This window comes from Echinops telfairi, unplaced genomic scaffold (assembly GCF_000313985.2).
Source record: "Echinops telfairi isolate 266 unplaced genomic scaffold, ASM31398v2 ScPeMD7_1;HRSCAF=3_0, whole genome shotgun sequence".
Classification (NCBI taxonomy): Eukaryota; Metazoa; Chordata; class Mammalia; order Afrosoricida; family Tenrecidae; genus Echinops; species Echinops telfairi.
Window position 1 is genome coordinate 67396314 of NW_022103896.1, and position 19936 is coordinate 67416249.

A 19936-nucleotide genomic window follows, 5' to 3' on the forward strand; every position below is an offset into this window, starting at 1 on the left:
CGACCGTTTCGAACTGTTCCCTTAGGTTCTGGAAGCTGTAAATCTTCCAAATCATTTCATTTTTCCCTCTTAAGCAGCCAGTGGGCTTAAACAATAGACCTTCTGGTCAGCAGCCACACCCAGTGCACTACCAGGGCTCTCAAAGCAGAGGCTCATAAAAGCATTGCCATGCTGGTGCTCTACTTATCTCTGCAGTTGTATCATGTACCGTGCTTCCGCCCCCCACCCCCTGCCTCTCTCTGTTCCAGCTTCTCCTTTCAATTCTATAAAAGTACCGTTCTCCGTCTCACAGGAGTTTGCCTAGTCTTTGCTCTCCTCCATTCACCTTTATGTATCAAGTCAAGGACTGTCTCCCAGGTAGCACTCCTTGACAGCCTAGCGATACAAACTTTTTCCTATTTCATCAACTTACAGAGCAATGTACCTTTCACCTGACACTTATCACAGCAGTGGCTTTATATTTGTTGGGCTAGTAATTTCGAGTATTTTATTCGTATCCATCCTTTCCACTATCTAAGTTCCTTCAGGGCAGGAATAATGTCTGATCACACTCATCTTTGTAACCTGGCATAAAGCAGTCTGCCATGAAGCAGGCACTAGACATATTCGTGGAATAAAAAGATAAAGAACTGAATTTATATTTTAGCTATCATTTACCTATGTAAACAATCATTTTCTTTTGATATCAGCTACATTTGGATTACTCCCCCACACTGATATGACTTCCAGGTATGAAACATCATTTTCCACATTCTCCATCTGATGAGCTTGAACTCATTCTTCAAGGTCAAGGACAAACCTCTTCTCTGGGGGTAAAACATTCCTCCTGCCACATTGTTTACAAGTCTATGATTTCTTACAATGCTTTTCCCATGGTATCATGAATATTTGCTTTCTTAGCCTTTCTGTCTTATTCGTTCATTCAGCAAATATTTACGAGCCTTTAGCGTGCACAGTAAGCGGGGCCCTTTAGTATGCACAATGAGGGTCTGACATCATAAAGCTTACAGATTAGTGGAGGCAGAAAGACAAACCATACATAAATAAGACACTACCTACATTTGGGATAAATGCTACAATCGAAATGAAAAGGATGGTGCCGGGTGAGCTTAAAATGTGGAGAACATCTCCTTGGCTGTGAGTTTCTCTTCAGGAATGACAGTCTCTTATCCCTATCTGCCTCTGGTACAGGGAAACAGAGTGAGTGCTTTTCAAATATTTGTGAAGTACTTGAAATAACAATGAGACGTCTGGGTGGTAGAGAGGGTTAGCACACTGGGAGGTTAACGGAAAGGTTGGAAGTTCACATCCACCCAGAAAGAGCTTAGAAGAAATGACTAGTGACCTACTTCCAAAAACATTAACCATGAAAACCCTATGGAGCCCAGTTCTACTCTGGCACATATGGAGACACCACGGGTCAGAGCTGGACTGATGGCAACTTTTAACCATAGGATAAAATATGAGCAAAGCACTGGACTAGGGTCTGGCAGTGACAAAGAGTGAGTGAGTGAGTGAGTGAGTGAGTGCACACATGATGAAACCACAGTCTCAAAGCACTAGCATCCTTCTCCTTTTCTTTCTTTTCGCCTTGTTGGATGTTAATGGCCATCTAACATCAGTTTGTGTATTGTGCTGACTTTCCAACTACTTTAAAGTTCTATGGGAAATTCCTTGCCAATTTTTAATGAGGCCTGGGGTCCAAATAAGAACTCCATTTTCTGTCACTGGGCCTGGAATGGGAGAAATATGGGGCTTTGTACTCTCCTAAACAGTTACAGTTTCAGAAACTCACAGGGCAGTTAGCTGTACCCTGTCCTATAAGGCCATTCTGAGTTGACATGGAATTGATGGCAGAGAGCTTGGTTTGTTTTTTGGAGTTGGGAGGAGGCTTTAGAACAAATGATAATAAACAAGATTTTCTACCAATTATTGTTGTCCAAGAATGGACTAGGCTCTTTCCAAACATCTCCCAGGCCTGGCAGAGGATGAGCTGCCAGGTACACACAGGAGAAGCACCACTTGTGTATGGGAGGCAACAAGATACTCTCCTCCACCCCCTTTACCCCTGAGATTGTTATGGTTCTAAGTGATTTCATAAGGAAAATTTCTCATTGATATTTTCCATTGGGAAGATGGGGAATAATAAAAAGTTAATGCCTACCATTTTCTTAAGTTTGAAATCTCACAAGGTGAATTTTCCATTTCTCAACTTACACAAATTACATTATCTTTTAACTCCATTTTTCTCCACCAACTCTTTAAAGCTCACTCATACTCACTATCTCCCAAGAACAGATATTAAGACCATTACAGTCTGTATATGGATATTTTCATCATTAAAGTATAAAGACTGAAAAATGTCATAGTTAGTGAGTCCAAATATTTTTTTACAGGCTTATAATTTTCCTCTAAGTGAAAAAATGTGTTACTCTCGACATTGAGTAAATTCTCACTCCTATTGGCCCTGTAGGACAGAGTAGAACTGCTTCTGGGGCTTTCGAGGCTGTAAATCTTTATGGGAACAGAAAGCCTCATCTTTCTCCCTTCGTTCTCCTGATAGGTTCAAACTGATGATCTTGCGGTGAGGAGCCTAATACATAACCTGCTGCACCACCAGGGTTCCTATCTATTACTCTAAATACCCAAAATTATTTCTAAATAATATAATGGATTGTCCTCAAAAGAGCACAAAGTTCTACCAAAGGAATGGCCCAATAATAAATATAAGCACAGTAATATTTGAATTTAGAAAGTAATTTAAGTTGAAAGGTAGAAATATTTCCAATGATATTAAGATCAAAGAAGACATATGGGGACACCTTCTGGGGCTCAAAACAGACAGCTGCCAACATCATCTGTGGATCCCATTTACCCTGCCCACAGGCCCCTTCTCAGATGTATCTGATTCCAATGTTCTAGCTTCTAGAATGGCCATTCAATAGGGAGCAACACACACCAGTTTTTGGTCAGAGACAAATAGTGTCCTGGTGAAGCATTCAACCCAATCACTCCACAGCCAAGACATAAAAAATAAAAAAAAATAGTGAAACCCATGTTCGAAAATCCTGGATCTCTAGAGCATAAAATGAAAGTGGGGTGTGTGTATGTGAAAAGCTGGTACCAAGGGCTCAAGTAGAAAGAAAATGTTTCAAAAATGATGATGGCAACATATGTACAAATGTGTGTGTATAGATTGTGATAAGAGCTATAAGAGCCCTCAAGAAAATAATTGGGGAGGGGGAATGGAATCAAACACCAATTGACAAGGGAAATCGCACAAAAACAGTGACTGTGGAGAGGGACAAAGTGGGGCTCATGCTGCAGGTGACCATTTTGAGATGCAAAAAGCAACGCACAGGAGCAGGGAGAAGCCAACTTCACAAAGTGCCTCTTGGGAAAGAGACACTGTGATCCTGCATGAACCGAGCTGAGTAGAATCTGAGCGGGACCTGAGAGAAGAAAATCCAGTGACATAGGCAGGGGATGTCCTGGCACTGGGACCACAGAGCAAGGAGGGAGCCAGGGAAGGAGGTCATACATGGGACCAGGAGCTGAGCTCCTGCCTCCACCCACGGTATCAAAGGACAGGTGACATGCCTCCAACACCCTCTCTGTGCTTTGTTTTTCTCTTTTTTCCTTGTCCACACTTTTTTCTCCTTATTGGTTTATTTATTTTCACCCTTCCCCCTTCTTCTCCCTTTATTTCCATTGCTTTCTTCCCTCACTCTCCCTTTCCACACTAGTCAGCGATCGCGTCCACACTTACCACCTACCCAAAGGGCGAGGGCCATCATTCTCTCTGCACCAATGGGTAAACAGCAGATGGTGAACAACACCTGTTCTCCCCACCTGCAGCTGCACGTCTCAGCCAGTAAGAAGACTTAGGACCACACACCCACTGGTTACTCCACCCACCGGAGACAGGAGAGGAGTAGACCAGATGGCCCAACAAGTGTCCAAAGTGGCACACCTGCCCTGCTAGCCTGGATACATCAAAACAAAACAAAAAATCAGGGTGTAACAAACCAACACATACCAACAAATAAATGCAACTCTAAAATGTCTCAGACACCCCAGACAAGTGCAAATCAAATTAAGAAATGGGACTGGGTGGCACAAGCAAGTGACCGAAATGAAAACTGAGGCAATGCTGCCTCTTCAGTGCCACCTGATAAGGAATTCAAGTGTGACGTACTTAGATCCTTCCAAGAGCTCAAGGAAACTGCTGAAAAATGAAAGAAAACAGAGAATGAGAGAGCAGTATAAGAGCCAAACCCAAGTTCGCTGCTATCAAGCTGATGCTGACTCCGGGCGACCCTATGGGACTGAGTAGTACTAGAACTGCCCCTGTGGGTTTCTGAGACTATAACTCTTTACATTATTTAAAAGGTACAAACAGCAGAAGATCAACTAGATTACTGAGGGCTTCTAACAATTAAATACTTGCCTGCACCCAAGGACTTCCCCAAAAGAAGGGCATGAGGCTAAGCTTCAAAAATGTAAAGAAAACGCCAACATCCCAACAACAATAAGACAAACAAGGCACTTGAAAAATGGGCAAAGGATATGAATAGACACTTCATGATATAAAACATCCAGGCAGCCAACAAACACATTAGAGAGATGCAAATCAAACCAACAATAAGAGACCGCACCAGCAATAAGAGCAAAGTTTAAGAAGACAGAAAACAACAAATGTTGCTGAGAGCGGGGAGAGATTGGGGAGAGATTTATGGTCCATAGGGGGAATTCTAAAGTGGTGCAATGGAGACGCTGATACCAAGGGCTCGAGTAGAAAGATGTTTTGAAAATGATGACGGCAACAAATGTACAAATGTGCTTGACACAATGGATGGATGGACGGATGGATGTATTATGCCAGAAATCCCACTACTAGGTATATATACTAGGAAAACACCCTAAAGAGCCAGGACACAAAACAGATATATGCATATCCATTTTATTGGCCCAGTGGTGGATTGGCTTACACATTTTGCTGCTAACCACCATTCTGGGGTTCAAACCCACCTCCTGCTTCAAGGGAGAAAGGTGAGATTGCTCACGCTCAGATTTAGTCTCATGAACCCAATGGAGCAATTCTACGCTATCCTCCTAGGTAGTCAGTCATGAGTCAGAACTGTTTACATGCCAGTGAGGTTTACTGGTTTTGCTGTGTCAGCATTATTCACACACACACACACACACACACACACACACACACACACACACACAAACCAACCTCAGAGTCCATCAGTGTATGAATGGCTGAATGGACAAATTGCGATAAATACACAGCGGAATACAGTAAAGAACAAAGAAGGAATCCATGAAACACCTCACAATGTGACTGAACCTGGAGGACACTAAGTGAAATAAGTCACTCACAAAAGGGCAAATACTGTATTAGCTCACTACTGTAAACCAGGTCAGGAAAGGTGTACAAACAAGGAAGGGTGATAGAAATCCAGAAACACGTGTGGAAACAACTAGTCCAATGGACGACACAGACTTCAAGCTCCACAACCCTAACCTCAGATGACTTTGCTGGTGCCCCGTTACCACTGTAGACTGCTCTGAGAGGGATCACATCAGGTCTTGAACAGAGTGGGAGAAAATATGGAACAAAGCTCAAGATCATAAAAAGAGACTGGGCTTATTAGCTGGAAAGACATAGGTAGGAACCCTGAGAGTGTAGTCTTTCGTCATTCTTCTGGCTTGGACTTGAACTCACTTCCATGGCTCTACTTTCAGTCACACAATAAACCAAACCCAAACCAAACTCATGGCCATCTAGCCAATGCTGAATTATGGCAAGCCCCTCGGGGTTCTGCAAATGTAACTGTTTCCAGCAGTAGCAAGCCCAGTCTTTCTCCCATAAAGCTCCTGGGGGTTTCAAACTGCCAACCATGCAGATCACAGCCCAACATGTAACCACTGCACAAGAGGCCTTCAAGTTAACAGTCACACCAGAAGTATGTACTCCTTTGAGCAATCAACCCTAGGAGATTAAAAGGACAAATAAATCTGTCTTGAAAGAAGTATGGCCAGAGGGCTTTTCAGAGGCAAGGGTGGCAAGCCTTCATCTTACATAGGTTGGACATCTTGTCAGGAGACACCGGTCCCTGGAGAAGGGCATCGTGCTTGGTCAAGTGCAGGGCAGTGAAAAGGAGGAAGGCGCTCAAAGAGTTGGATTGACACCGCGGTTGCAACAATGGGCTCAAGCATGGGACCAGTTGTGAGGATGGTGTAGGACTAGGCAGTGTTTCCTTGTGTTGTCTAGTCCTTAGGGGTTGGAACCAATTGGATGTCACATAAGGTAAACAACAAGAGGAGACCCAAAGGACCGTATTTTCCCAAGGATAAAGCTCAGAAGGCTGGAAGGGAGAGGAAAGGAGATTGAATGAACACAGGAAACACAGGGAGGAAATTGGAATGGAGCTGTTAATCAGTGGGTATTGCAATCAATGTCACAAAACGAAAAGTGTGAATTGTTGAAAGAGAAGGCAATTTGCTCTGTAAACTTTCATTTGAATCCCAGTAAAAAGTTTGAAGGAAAAAAAAAAGCAGTTTCTAAAAAAACCAATGGCATCCTTCATTAGCAGAATGAATTAAATAAAATCAGAATGTGTCCCAAATAATTATCTGCTCACTGTATTTATGTACATGTTAGGTTACGCAAGGGAAGAGCTTCTTTGAACTACAGATACCACCATCTCCACAACCCCACAAATTATGATTTCCATCTACCCTTGTCATCAGTGAGCATCATGAAAATAGCACCTATTAAGCACCCATCTGTGTATTACACTTAATAAATATTCCTCTCTTGGTCCCTGTCCCCTCTCTCAATCTACCATGTGTCTCTGTTGTGTAAAATGCTGGGAGGCTACAATGATAATAAATAATTCATGATAAAAGTATAAGACAGATGGACCCAATGACCTATTAGCATCTACAAATCACAGGATATTAAATTTACTACTAATAGTATGACTTACCACAATTTGGTCAGAAAACACCAAAGCAAATGAACTCGTTTTCTATCAACATTATCTCAGGTAAAATTATACAAAATGTAGGGACTACAGATAGAATGACTGAAGCCCTGAGTTCATGGGACTTGTACCAGATGAGATAATCTTGAAATAGATCATTTAAAACCCAGCATGGAAAATCACAAGAATTATGATCGCTCCAGTATGCCATTACTTTGGACACCGGGAGAAAACAGAAAGAAATGATAACTATCTGTCTCCAAAAAGTAGCTCGACAACCAGTGGTGAAAGTGGAGATCTTTGTTCCCTTCCTTCCAACGCTTCGTGACGCTGCTGTATGACATTGTTTGTTTTCCTTCTTCAGAGAAGAAAGTAATGTCTCGGCATACAAGATGCTATTTTTAAATTATTATTAATCATTTTATTGGGGGGCTCTTACAAATCTTATAACAATCCATCATTCAATTGTATTCAGCACACATGTACATATGTTGTCATCAACATTTCCCAAATATTTTCTTTCTACTTGAGCCCTTGGTATCAGCTCCTCTCTTTCCCCTCCCTCCCCCACCTATGTGAATCCTTGATTAATTATATATTATTGTTGTTATTGCGTGTCTTACACTGTCCGATGTCTCTCCCTAACCACCTTTCTATTTTGCCTCTCCCTGGAAGGTGGGCTATATATCCAACCTTGTGATGGGTTCCCCCTTCCCCTCCACCCCTCGCCCTCACCATCCCCCTACCCTCATGGTATCGCTACTCCCACTACTGTTCCGAGGGGTTTATCTTTCCTGAATTCCATGTGTCGAAAGTTCTTATCTGTACCAATGTGTGCACTCTAGTGTAGCAGGATTTGTAAGGTAGAACTGGGTGATGGCAGTGGGTGGGAAGGGTGGGGGAACCTTCAGGTACTAGAGGGATGATGTGTATTTCTTCGATGCTATACTGCACCCTGGTTGTAACCCTTAGGTGTGTGGAGAGTGTCCAATTGTGTCCAATTGTCTACAAATGGGCTTTGGGTCTCCATATCTTTCACATTGACATAATACACTATTGTTAAAAGATACAGATTCACAATTTGGAGTTTATATCAGTTTAAGTTACAGTGTGCATAATTTATTTCTGTTTCTAGTATATTTCCTAGAAAGTAAAAATATTCTAGTTGTAGCAAAAGGAAAGCCAAGGTTATGATCTCATATGCTTCCTGAATTTTCTCAACACTGTTCATATATATTAAGAGATTCTTATATACTTGCATGCACTTCTCATTGTACTTATCATGTATGATTCTCAAGATGGTCTGAGGACTGGGTAGTTCTGATTTATAGGCAAATAAACTGAGGCTCAATAGGGTCACATTTCTTATTCAAGATGACATCACTGCAGGATGACCTTGAATCCAAAGTCTCCGATCAGCTTCATAGGATGCAGAGGATTTTCCTTAAATGGGAGAATGATAGCTTCTTCAACTCATACATACGTGAAAATATATGACCAACACTGAACCATCTTCCTAGCAATATTTGTAAGGAAAGAGAAAATCCCAAATAATTCCCATACCACTATTCCTCTGCCAATCCACATGTATGCAATCTGTGCTGTGCTGCACGACAGATAGAAACAGGACAGACAGCTGTTTTTATAGCTATGCATTTAAATAATTGAACCTCAATTTTACTATAGGACTTTCAGAGATTATCCGATTAGTCTTAGTATTTGAGATTCATGGTCAAAACAGATGGATGAAACAATATAACATGAAAATATTAAGATTGGGTGCTTTCTAAACTGAGAAAATAACATCGGTGAATGTAATGATTCTCCCACGGTGTGTTCAGCATCAGGTCTAGAAGCCAAGTTCTCTTGCTACCTCAGTGACCCAAAAGTAAATAGAAAATTAGACTGATGGGAAGGGAAGTAAAAACAATCTGACGGCTTCACAATGAAATCATTATAAATACTGGTAAATAAAACCTAATTATTAATGATTTCTGACTACAATATAGGTCTGTAATTTCTGCTCTTACAATAGTAGAAGAAACAAGCCTATAAACTATAAATAGGAAATAATGATTTATAACCATTATTCTTTCCTCATGCTCTTTGACAATCAATATACTCCTCGGCTGCTCAACAGGAGAAAGACGAGGGTCCCAGGAAGATTGACAGCCTCGGAAACCCACCAGGGGCAGTGCTACAGTGTGATTACAGGTGAGAATCAGGTTGGATTCTGTTTCGTGTAGAATCCCCCAAACAGCTAATGCTCACCTGCTAACTCAAAGGTTGCTACATTCAAGTCCACTCAAGGTACCTTGGAAGACATGTCTGGCTATCAAAACTCAGCTATTGAAAACCCCTAGGGAGCACAGTCCTGTCCTGACCCGCATGAGGTGACCATGCGGCTGAGTCAACTGACTGCAGCTGCTTTTCATTGCCATTCTTTGTGGTTTTGAGAACATTGTAAGTGATGATGGGAACACTGCTCAAAGCAACCTTTGCTCTCAGAGAAACTACCAAAACCAACACCAAACTCCGTGCCACCGAGTGATTCCAAGTCACAGCAACGCTGTAGTACGGGGTAGAACTGCCCCTGTGAGTTTCTGAGAATGCGACTCTTTATAGGAGCAGAAAGCCCCATCTTCCTCCTACGGGCCAGCTGGTGGTTCTGAACTGCGGCCCTTACAGACACCTTTTGTTCTACTTTAGCAGCATATATCTGACTGTAACCTATATTTGCGATGCTAGCAACAAAGTATTCCACTGGACCTAAATCAAACCCGAAGGCTAGTTTAAGGAGTCGCTTCTTAATAGCTTTAAGCTTTCTATGTGCATGTTCTATAAAGCCTAATGAAAATGCTCTCCTTAGATGTAGAAAAAAACTAGGATTCCAAATTTAAAATGACATTTATCTCAAAAGTAAATCAATATTTAATGAGAATCTGATGAATAATTATGCTTTTATGAACTAAAGACATTTAGCAGGAAAGCTCCTAGACACCTCTGTTCTAACTTATACAGGGTAAGAGGGAAGGCGTAAAAATGAACCATCTTTTTGAAATTGTTACTTTACTATTATATTTCACAATTTTGTCTGCTAAGCGCCACGTTCTCTATCTGATGCTACTTCATTGCAGGCTTTTCATTTGTGAACAACAGGACAACAAAGTCAAGCGACTCAAATACAAGGGAACTTTCAAAGGATTAAAAATAAATAAATAAATAAAAGCAACTCTGATGTTATCTAAGGTAATAACTTCCTTCCTGTCATTAATACCAACATTACTACATCTGATAAGACTCTCAAAGTGAACTACTTGGCATGCCAAACCCCCTCGTCTCTTCATAGAATGTTGCTATTATCTGAATTACCCGTTTTTGTTGATTGGTTTTGAGGTTGTTTGCTGTTGTTGGTTTTTTTGGATAATAATTGGAAATCATTCACTCTCATCGCCACCAAGTTGATGCTGACTCATAGTGAGCCTATAGGACTGGGTAGACCTGCCAATGAGTTTATGTGATTGTTTACTGGAGTAGATTGTTTACTGGAGTAGAAAGTCCCATCTTTCTCTCCAGGAGAAAGAATTGCCAACCTTGCAATTAGCAGCCCAGCGCATGAACACTACACCATCAGGGTGATTTTGTAAATAAACGACAACAACAACAAAAGAGAAATTGGTATGCAAAAACAATGGAGCCTGTTAAAGAACAAGGAGTTGTGTTGGCAAGTGAGAGGTAAAAAAGGCAGTAAGAATAGAGAAGGTGGAGGAAAGGGGAGAGGGAAAGTGTGTGGGAGGGAGAAGGAGGACAGAGAGGTACAGGGAGTGAGAAACAAGAGAAGATGGATGGAAGCAAACAAGTCCTGCTTCAGTAAAGTGGGTGTGAGAAAGCATGTAAGATGCTTACATTTGCATAATCCTTTATACACTTGAGGAACCCTGGTAGCATAGTGGTCAAGCAGCTTTGGGCTATTGACTACAGGTTCACAGTTCAAAGCAACCAGCCACTCCTCAAGAGAAAGACAAGGCTTTCTACTCTGGTGAAGAGTTACCATCTCAATGGGGTGGTTCTACCCTGTCCTATAGGGTCTCTTTGAGTCGCAACTGACTCGACTGTGCAGAACTGATGGCAGTGAGTTTGGGGTTTGGAGGTGACTATGTGGAACTCAGGTTGTCTCCTGGGTCGAGGCCTTCTTACATGGGGGTAGATAGTTTGAGAAGATATTGCTCTGTCCAGAGCAGTAGAATGTGGTAGAAATAGCTGTTGAGCAAAGCATGCACTTCCCTACCCTGATACAGAATTGTCCCTGGGCAGTAACATCTCAGCCATGGGTTACGTATTCCAGTCTTCCCCCCCAAATATATATAAACACATAACTGAAACAATGTGACTATCTCACCAAGGAAAAATGAATAGATGTAAGACCATCACTTCATGAGTGTTTTCCTATATGTTCATTTTCTTCCAATACTGACGGTTAAACACAGAAAACATCAAGGCTCTGGGGTAGACAGAAAGTGCCCGAGTCCCCAAACCACTGAACAAAACACACACATTAGACTCTCAAATGTGCAACAATAACAACCACAAAATTCTATTCACTGGGAGCACAGCTTTGTTCCAAGGCAGAAATCTCACCTACTGTGCAGAAACCCAGACTCAAGGCTTCGTCAATACACCTAATAGACAACCATCACCCATTTGACCGTGGGGGTTTGTGTGTTGCTATGAGGCTGAATGGGTTTCATTGGTGCTGCTAACCTAAGACGAACCAGCCAATAAAAGCCATATGGATCATAGCTGGTTTGATCAACAACTGATCCTGGGCATGGCACAAGACTGGGCAACACCTTGTCCCAATGTGCATGGAGTAATCCAGGGTCTGTCAAGGGGTCAACCTGACAGCAGTGAACAAGAACAACTGGATCAATCTCTGAAATGTGGAGAGAGCTCAGTGATCTCAACTAACATATGGCCCTACAAGAAGAAAGAGGGAAGCTAAGCTCCACTATTATTACTCCAATGGGGAGCTGGAAGACTTAGGGACACTTGGATGACTAAGTATTGGCTGTGGGGACTCCAAACTCGCATCTCCTTCTTCACTGTCCCTGTTTAGGGGACGTTTCTGACCATATCCTGCCCATATTTCGCTAGAGAATCTTCATCAGTCTCCCAGGCAACCACCTTTCCTTCCCTTACAGTTCATCTGCCTCATGCTAGCTCAGAGGCTGACTCTCCAAAGAAAGTTTTAAATGACTGAGCCATTTAAAACTGCAGTGGACTCCCCACTTCCTGGCCTGCAAGATAAGAGCCAAATAGGTTTGCATGGCAAACAATGCCTTTCATGTAACCCCTTTTCCAACCTCACCGCCTATATCACCTTTCCTCCAGCTGGCAGTGCTGGGTCCCAACCGCCAGCCAATCCCTTTCCATGATGCGCCACTTTACAAATGCAGTTCCCTCTACCTGGGATGCTCTGACTTTCCATTTCCTTTTTAATTTGGAGAATGCTTACTCATCTTTTAAAAATCTATCATAGATCTCATTTCATCTGCCTAGTCTTGTCTGACATGCCCACATAGAAAAGGGACTTCTGACAGCAATGTGATCATCTTTACAAGACATGTTCACCCACCGCATTTTACTCTCAGGAAAACACAGCCATCTTGGAGGGTGTGGTTTGGTTGATGTTTATTTTGTTTTTATTTAATCAGCCTCTAAACTGACCTTCTTTCTAAAATTGCCCAACCTTACATTAGAATTAAATTGCTTCCTTCCATGAGAGAATACAGCCTTAATCAAAACTCCAAACCTATTTCCATCATGTAGACCGCAACCCTTTATAGGGTTCCTGGGCCTGGAGCAGATAGTCTCCACTTTCCCCTATGGGCTTTGAACCACCAGCTTTAGCAGTCAAAGGCTGACCTGACAGTGCCAGCAGGGTTCCTATAGCTTTCATTACGGAGGGCAATGAGATTCATGTAGTCCTTGTTGAATGTGGTCTCTAAAATTCTGAGCAATTGGTGAAGTAAACCCAGGAATGCTGAGAACCCTGCAACATGTGGGACATTCTCCCTAACTCTTGCACTTCTCATCCCAACCAAACCAAACTCACTGCCAATGAGCCGATGCGAACACACCATGACCCCACAGGGCAGGGTAGAACTGCTTCTGTGAGTTTCCAAGGCTCGAACTCTTGTTGGGAGTAGAAAGCCCCAACTTTTCCCCTGGAAACGGCTAATGCTTTCAATGCTAACCTTGCAGTAGCAGTCTAAATCACTATACCACCAGGGCTCCTCTCACATCTTATCAGACACACATCAAAGGCCGACAGCCTACCTGTGATGAGATCCTAACCCTGCTGCACAGGAAGTGCCTAGGAATTTCTTAGAAATATACCTATCATATTTGGAAGTTAATCTCAGTTTGCTTCACGTTTTTGAAACCCACATCACTGGCAATAATGCTGCTCACATTCACTGGTTCACCAACACAGTACACCTGTGCTGTTTGCAATTGTAGCGGTCACAGCTGGTGCCTATATTTATTTAGCTCTTATTTTCAAAAGTCACCAATATTCAGTTGAATATTATCTTTTCCTAGATCCCAAATTACGCATGTTTAAGTAGCAAATGTCCATTTTACAATGTGTTCTAGTGCAGTTATGCCTGAGTATATACATAATACAATACTTACTATCTTATCATCAGCTGCTTAATTGTTATTTCTCCTTTCTATTACAGATAAGCAAGTATATTGATTTTAAAAGTTATTTTCATAAATATGCTATCTATAAGCATAACTTGAGGAAAGTACAAGGGACCATACAGAATGCTGCTTAAATGGGGACAATGGGTCGGACTGAGGTGAGAAACATGGCTCTGTACTCACCCAGGAACTCAAAGCAACCACATTCTCCACTCCTGGAATGGCTCTGTTTCGTAACGACTCCCATTGAATGGCTGCCCCTTCCCAACCAAACCATGTACAATATTACGTTATGATTTATGTGTCTACATGTGTAGGCTGTGAGTACAGCATGTCTTATTTCTATCAGGCCCATAACACCTAGCTTAGAGCTTGGCCCAGAGGAGAAGCTCAGTCGATACCTTCACAATGACCAAACAGAGGAGATTCCTGAGGGGAGATGCAGTCCCTGGATCTCAGGATAGAACTCTGAATTAAGTAGTCACCTGTACAACATTGCAGAGCTTTCTTTTCATTCTGCCTCACATCAGAGTTAAACCAAACCTACTGTCATCAAGTCCATCGGACTCATAGTGACTCTCCGGAGCAGAACTGCCCTAGAGGGTTTCCAAGACTGTAAAGCTCTTTGGAAGCAGATCGCCTCATTGTATTCCCACATGGTGGCTTGAGGATGGGGAGTGAGGTTGAACTGCTGACCTCTCAGTTACCAACTCATTGCTTCAAATTTTTCTTTTGATTACTGGGTTGAAGAGTTAATTTTACCTTTCATGGAATATGCCTCAAGCCCCACTCTACAAAACTCACACTCAAAACTCACTGCCATTGAGTCAATGCTGACTTATACCAACCTCCTGTGGGTTTCTGAGACTGGAACTATTTACTTTTCTCTGTGTACCTAGATAATATTGTGTTCACGTCTTACTCCTAACAGCTTCAACGAAAGAGAGAGAGAGAGAGAGAGAGAGAGAGAGAGAGAGAGAGAGAGAGAGATTTAAGTCAACTTATTGCCATGGCACATTGCTGTACATAAGGGTTAAATTTTTGGTACCAATCGTACTAAAGAGGACTAAGGTGTGTCTGACCCAAGCCATGGTATTTTCAGTCACTCACGTGCACGTGAAAGTTGGACAATAAATAAGGAAGACTGAGGAAGCATGGGTGCATTTGAATGATGTTGTTGACAAAGACAACTGAAAGTCCCTCACACTGCCCGGAGGGGAACAAATCTGTCTTGGAAGAATTAGAGGCAGAATGCTCCTTAGAAGCCAGGATGGTGAATCTTCATCTCAAGTAATTTGGACATGTGCTCAGGAGAGACCAGCCCCTGGCAAATTAAAGGGTAAGTGAAAAGGGACAGCCTGACACAGTGGCTTTGGCAATGGATTCAAACCCAGTGACCAGAGCGAGCATGACTGAGCACCTGTTTCGCTAAGAAGCAAAACTTACTCAACGGTATCAGACAACATCAACAGAACAGTAGTTCAGAGATACCGACTAGAGTGTGTGGTAGTTAGGGATTATGTTAACTAAACACTCCTGGCTAGGAGTCAAGTCACATTTGCCAATCAAGTCACAGCCTGTCAATCAAGACACCTTCTTAATGGCATCAGCCTCTTAATGACGTAAGTGAAGGACGCAGGAACGGCTCTTTCTCTGCCACTTCCCTTCCTCTTCACTTGGACTTTACTGGAACTCTCCCTGCTTCAAGAGCGGACCCCACAGGGGCCACCCACCTTTGAGAGTGGTTGGTGCCCTGTCAGGCTTCCACTGGCCTGTGGATCCCTTCCACCCTGCCCTCTGGTTCACCATTTTGTGTCTCCAGCATGTGGTTACAGGAATCTAAAAAGGGACTTATGGACTACCATTGGACTTAGGGATTTGAGTGGGACTGCGCTGGGATACCTTCTCGATCTACAAGTACTTCTTGATATAAAACTCTTTCTTATACATATGTGCTTATCCCTGGATTTGTTTCTCTAGACAACCTGGCCTAACACAGAGGAGGTCCTGTGGATTGGTCTGGGGATCTAATCATCAGTCATAGGGCTGTTTCTATGGGGGAAATGTGTTACAACTTCTAATGAACAAACTTTAAAGTGAATTTTTAAGATACAATTCAGCTGTAAATTATCTGTACAACATGACTGAGCCTGAGACTTAACCTCTGTGTAAAAAATTAAAACGGAATCCATTATGAAAGTGAACCCAAATATTTGACTGCATGTCATCTTTTAGATAATGTGATCATTTTATTTTTCAAACTTAGTCCAGATGGTATTTTGCAAGTAAACAGAAGCGATGACTATTTAGAAAGAAACTTTGCTTCAAATATGACACAAACCTTTCTTGATGAAAATCTCAATACTCTGTGACTTGATTCATGCTTTCATTATAGTTCTGTCACTTAATGAAGCAAATTTGTTCTAAGAAATGTATTGGATAGCAAACCTGTTATGTGAGTACATTCACAATTTTTGTTATAAGAACCAGTGTCCCTAATAGGCGGAAATGGGGAAAAAGGGGGAAAATTTATCTTACAAAACCAGTCATTCTCTCTCAACCCTCAAATTTACCAGATAGATCATCAGCTTCAGGCAGACATGTCTTGGCGCTCACATGGGGGCTTAATTATTAACGTCTCAGCACTCTGACAAAACTGTTCCCACCTCTTAGCACTCCAGTCTCTCTGAACAGTTGGCTGCAGCAATGGGCTCAAAGCTCACGCTACGCGTGAGGATGCGCAGGACCAGGCAGTGCTTCCTTCGGTTCTACCCAAGGTTGCTATGAGTCAACCAACTCAAGGGCACCGTCCAACCACAACAACGACAACAGTGAGCTACTTTTTCATTTCAAACACATGGGATAAAAACACGACAGCTCCTACATTTGGCCTTTTTCAAGCATCAGCCATATAGTAATAAGTATGTCATCCTTTAGCAGGAAGATAGAACTGAAAATACATTTGGGAATGACAAGTGTCATTCTTTTACATTTTGGCTGAGATAAACATCTGAACACGTCCTCGGATCACACTCGATGGCGGTGAGGTCAGGCAAACCCCATACTAGCTCACTGGAGCCCCAAAGCCGAGGTTCCAGCTTAACTGTAGTATTTACTATGTAAGCAACTTTAGAGAAGTGACCAAAAGTTTCCGTACTTTGGTTGTCATATCTATGCATCACGGGTATTCATGATATTTACCACATAGGGTAGTTACAAGAATTAAAAGAGTTCCTATTGGTTAAATGCTTTAAAAGTACATAGTTCAAGTGTAGGTTTATGATTACTGTTCCCTAACAATTCCCCAAGGCACAGACAGTGACACCCTATAACTGGCCCTCTCCACAAACGTATGCCTTGATATATTAATTAAGTAAGAAATGATTAAATGTATTTCTGCAATGCAAGAGAACCCTAATTTTAAATTATAAACATGATTCTTCAATGCATTATTCATGCTTGTATTAGACTTTCTATACCAAAATTTCTTGAGGGTAAGAACTACCTTCTTCTTATACCAAACCCCAGGTGGGGGGTGGGGGAATGAGAACTTAACAGCTATGGAGTCAATTCTGACACATAAGAGACCCTATAGGGCAGACTAGAACTGCCCCCGTCGGTTTCTGAGACTGTAAATCTTTACAGGAGTAGAAAGTCGCATCTTACTCCTGCAGAGCCGCAGATTACTAACCTGGAAGTTAACAGCCCAATGCTCAACCTATTACTCCACCAGGGCTCCCTCCTTCTTCTACATATTTAATAAACAACACATGATTTAATGAGTGTGTTGGTGAGTGGATAAACAACAACAACAACACGCTGCCTTCGAAACAGCACGGACTCACAGCGACCCCCTGTGTGACTTTCCAAAACCGTAACTGTTTAAGGCAGTAGATCCCCAGGAGCTACTAGTAGTTTTGAACTGCAGACCTTGAGGATCGCCAGCCAACTCATAAACAACCACGACACCACCAGCGTTCATGACCCTAAATCAGATAGGACAGATAAGCACAATTCAACCCACAGGAGCAAATGTCTCCCCCCCACAAATAATACACAGGGGTTTGCCTGACACAAAGCCAGGGGCCCCTAGCTTCATGCACTCAACCTTCTGCCTGGCAACCTGTGCCAGCATTAAAGGGCTAGTGGAACTTTATCTTTAAGTCGCACACAGAGGAAATGAGCAATGAATAAGAATGGGTTATGCGTCTGGAGTTTGCAGTAGTAGACTATTAAAATTTTAAGACTGCACTGCTCTGTAAAGTTTAGCTTATCACGTTGGGAGTAACATGGCCATAAACTCTCACCTTAAAGAAATACTCTGCATTTTTAAAAGATCCCATATAATACACATGTACTGTCGACTCCTTTCCAGCCTTCAGGCGCTTAGCAGACATCAGCATTGTCTGCAAAGTGCACTCAAACAAAAGCAAGTCTCACTATTAAATGGCGTTACGTTCTGAACTAAATAGAACATTCTCACCTTATATATATGCCTAAAATGTGGACAAGATACCCTATCAGCTCCAGTTAAGTTCCTTACAATCGTTCTCTAATGCACAGCAAGTTTTAGGAACTATTTCTCCTTTATAATTGATCAAGAAAAAAATGATAATGCATTAGGGCAGAATGAAATGCATCTTGTTGTTTGCTTAGATTTTAGAAATCTAATCCCATCATTTGGAGTACTGACAGCATGTATGGAATGTCATTTCAAAACAACAGCTATAGGTCCAAGAAAAGATGTATTCTAAATGCTTAGTGAAGAGGTTCCACTGACTTGTCCATTTATAGACAGACAGACAGACAGACAGACAGGCATACAAGACACCTGGACAGAGACGCTTACTTTGCTCCAAGAAATGTGACTGAAAGTAGGTTCTGTCAATTTTTTTTTTTTTTTTGGCTTTTTCTACAACAGCCTCACTTTGATTACTAGTTCAGAGTGGTCCCATCCAGTCTCGGAGGAAACATTTTTGAAAGTCACGGAGAAAGGACTGCAGACGTCCATAGTGTCCACCAACCCTATGTTGGTGAATACCCAGTAAACCAGTGTATCGGGAAAGTTGGACTGTGAGACTTGAAACAATGGGAAATCAGAAACAGTTTTCATGTGATGCTGGATTGGTTTCTCTTAGAAAAACAAAGGAAGATATAAACAGAGAATTAAAAAAATAGATGTGAGAATGAAAACTCTCCGAGTGGCAAGGAATGGAGTACTTGTGGGGTCAGTGTATGAGAGGTTGTGGCTGAGGGAGATCAGGGAACGCATTGCATGAAGAGGGGAAGGTGAAGGCTTTGGGAAGGAGGAAAGCAAAGCGAACTGCTAAGGGATGCTCTCCTCCCTGCAAAAGTCTGCTTGGGGCAAGGAAAGGACCAAGAAGCCATTCTACAGAGTTCTATTCCTGACAAATAAAAAATCCAGTCTTAAGCTGACAGCCAATGGAAGGGCCCCGAATGTTTACTTTTTGAAGACATATGAACTGGTTGAGGTAAGGAGGATACTTTCAATTCAGGGAGGTTTATACATGAACCCTCAGTACTCTGAGAAAGCCTATGCAGGCCCATGAGCACATTTAAAACACCATCTCAAATAGCAATGGAGTGCACGTATGTACACCAGTGAAATGTGCTAAACATTGGTTAAGAAATGAAGTTCTTAAGTTCAGGTTAAGAAATGAAGAATATCCTTGTCTAAGATGTAGGTCAATTTTTAATGTGTACTAAAGTAAGCTCTGGATAACATTTTTAATGACATGCATACATATGCACACCGACAATGTGAAGGAGATAGAGCAAAACTTCATCATCTATACAGCGTTACGCACACACGCACACATATGCACATATAATGCTACCACTCCCCTCTTCAGAAAGCTTTCCTCTAAGTAATTTAGTATCGAGAGAAGACTTAGAATGTTTAGGTGGAATCTCTCTCTTCCTAAGAAATATAGTACCTTGGTTGATATTCACTGGTACACAAACCAAAAAGACCTTTGCCCCACCTAACAGTGCAAATTTTAAAAACTCTAAAGAATAAGATGTTTACTCTCCCTTGGAACTGGGTTTAAAGGATCAGATGATCAAGGAAAGCTATTTAAGGGAGAAACAAAACAAATACGAAAGGTTTTTTAAAAAAATATTGACATTGTTGCGTAACTTGATTTAAATCAGTGTTGAACCTGGATGAAATTAACCTAGTTCCCATCTGTGCACCTTCCCCGCCGCCC

The 19936-nt window shown here is 42.0% G+C and overlaps 1 protein-coding gene across 1 annotated transcript in view; it reads right to left on the reverse strand.

The window, feature by feature from the left end:
* The window catches only part of KCNB2 (potassium voltage-gated channel subfamily B member 2), a 496369-nt gene that overhangs the window by 475590 nt on the left and 843 nt on the right, over positions 1-19936 (reverse strand). The window lies entirely within an intron of this gene.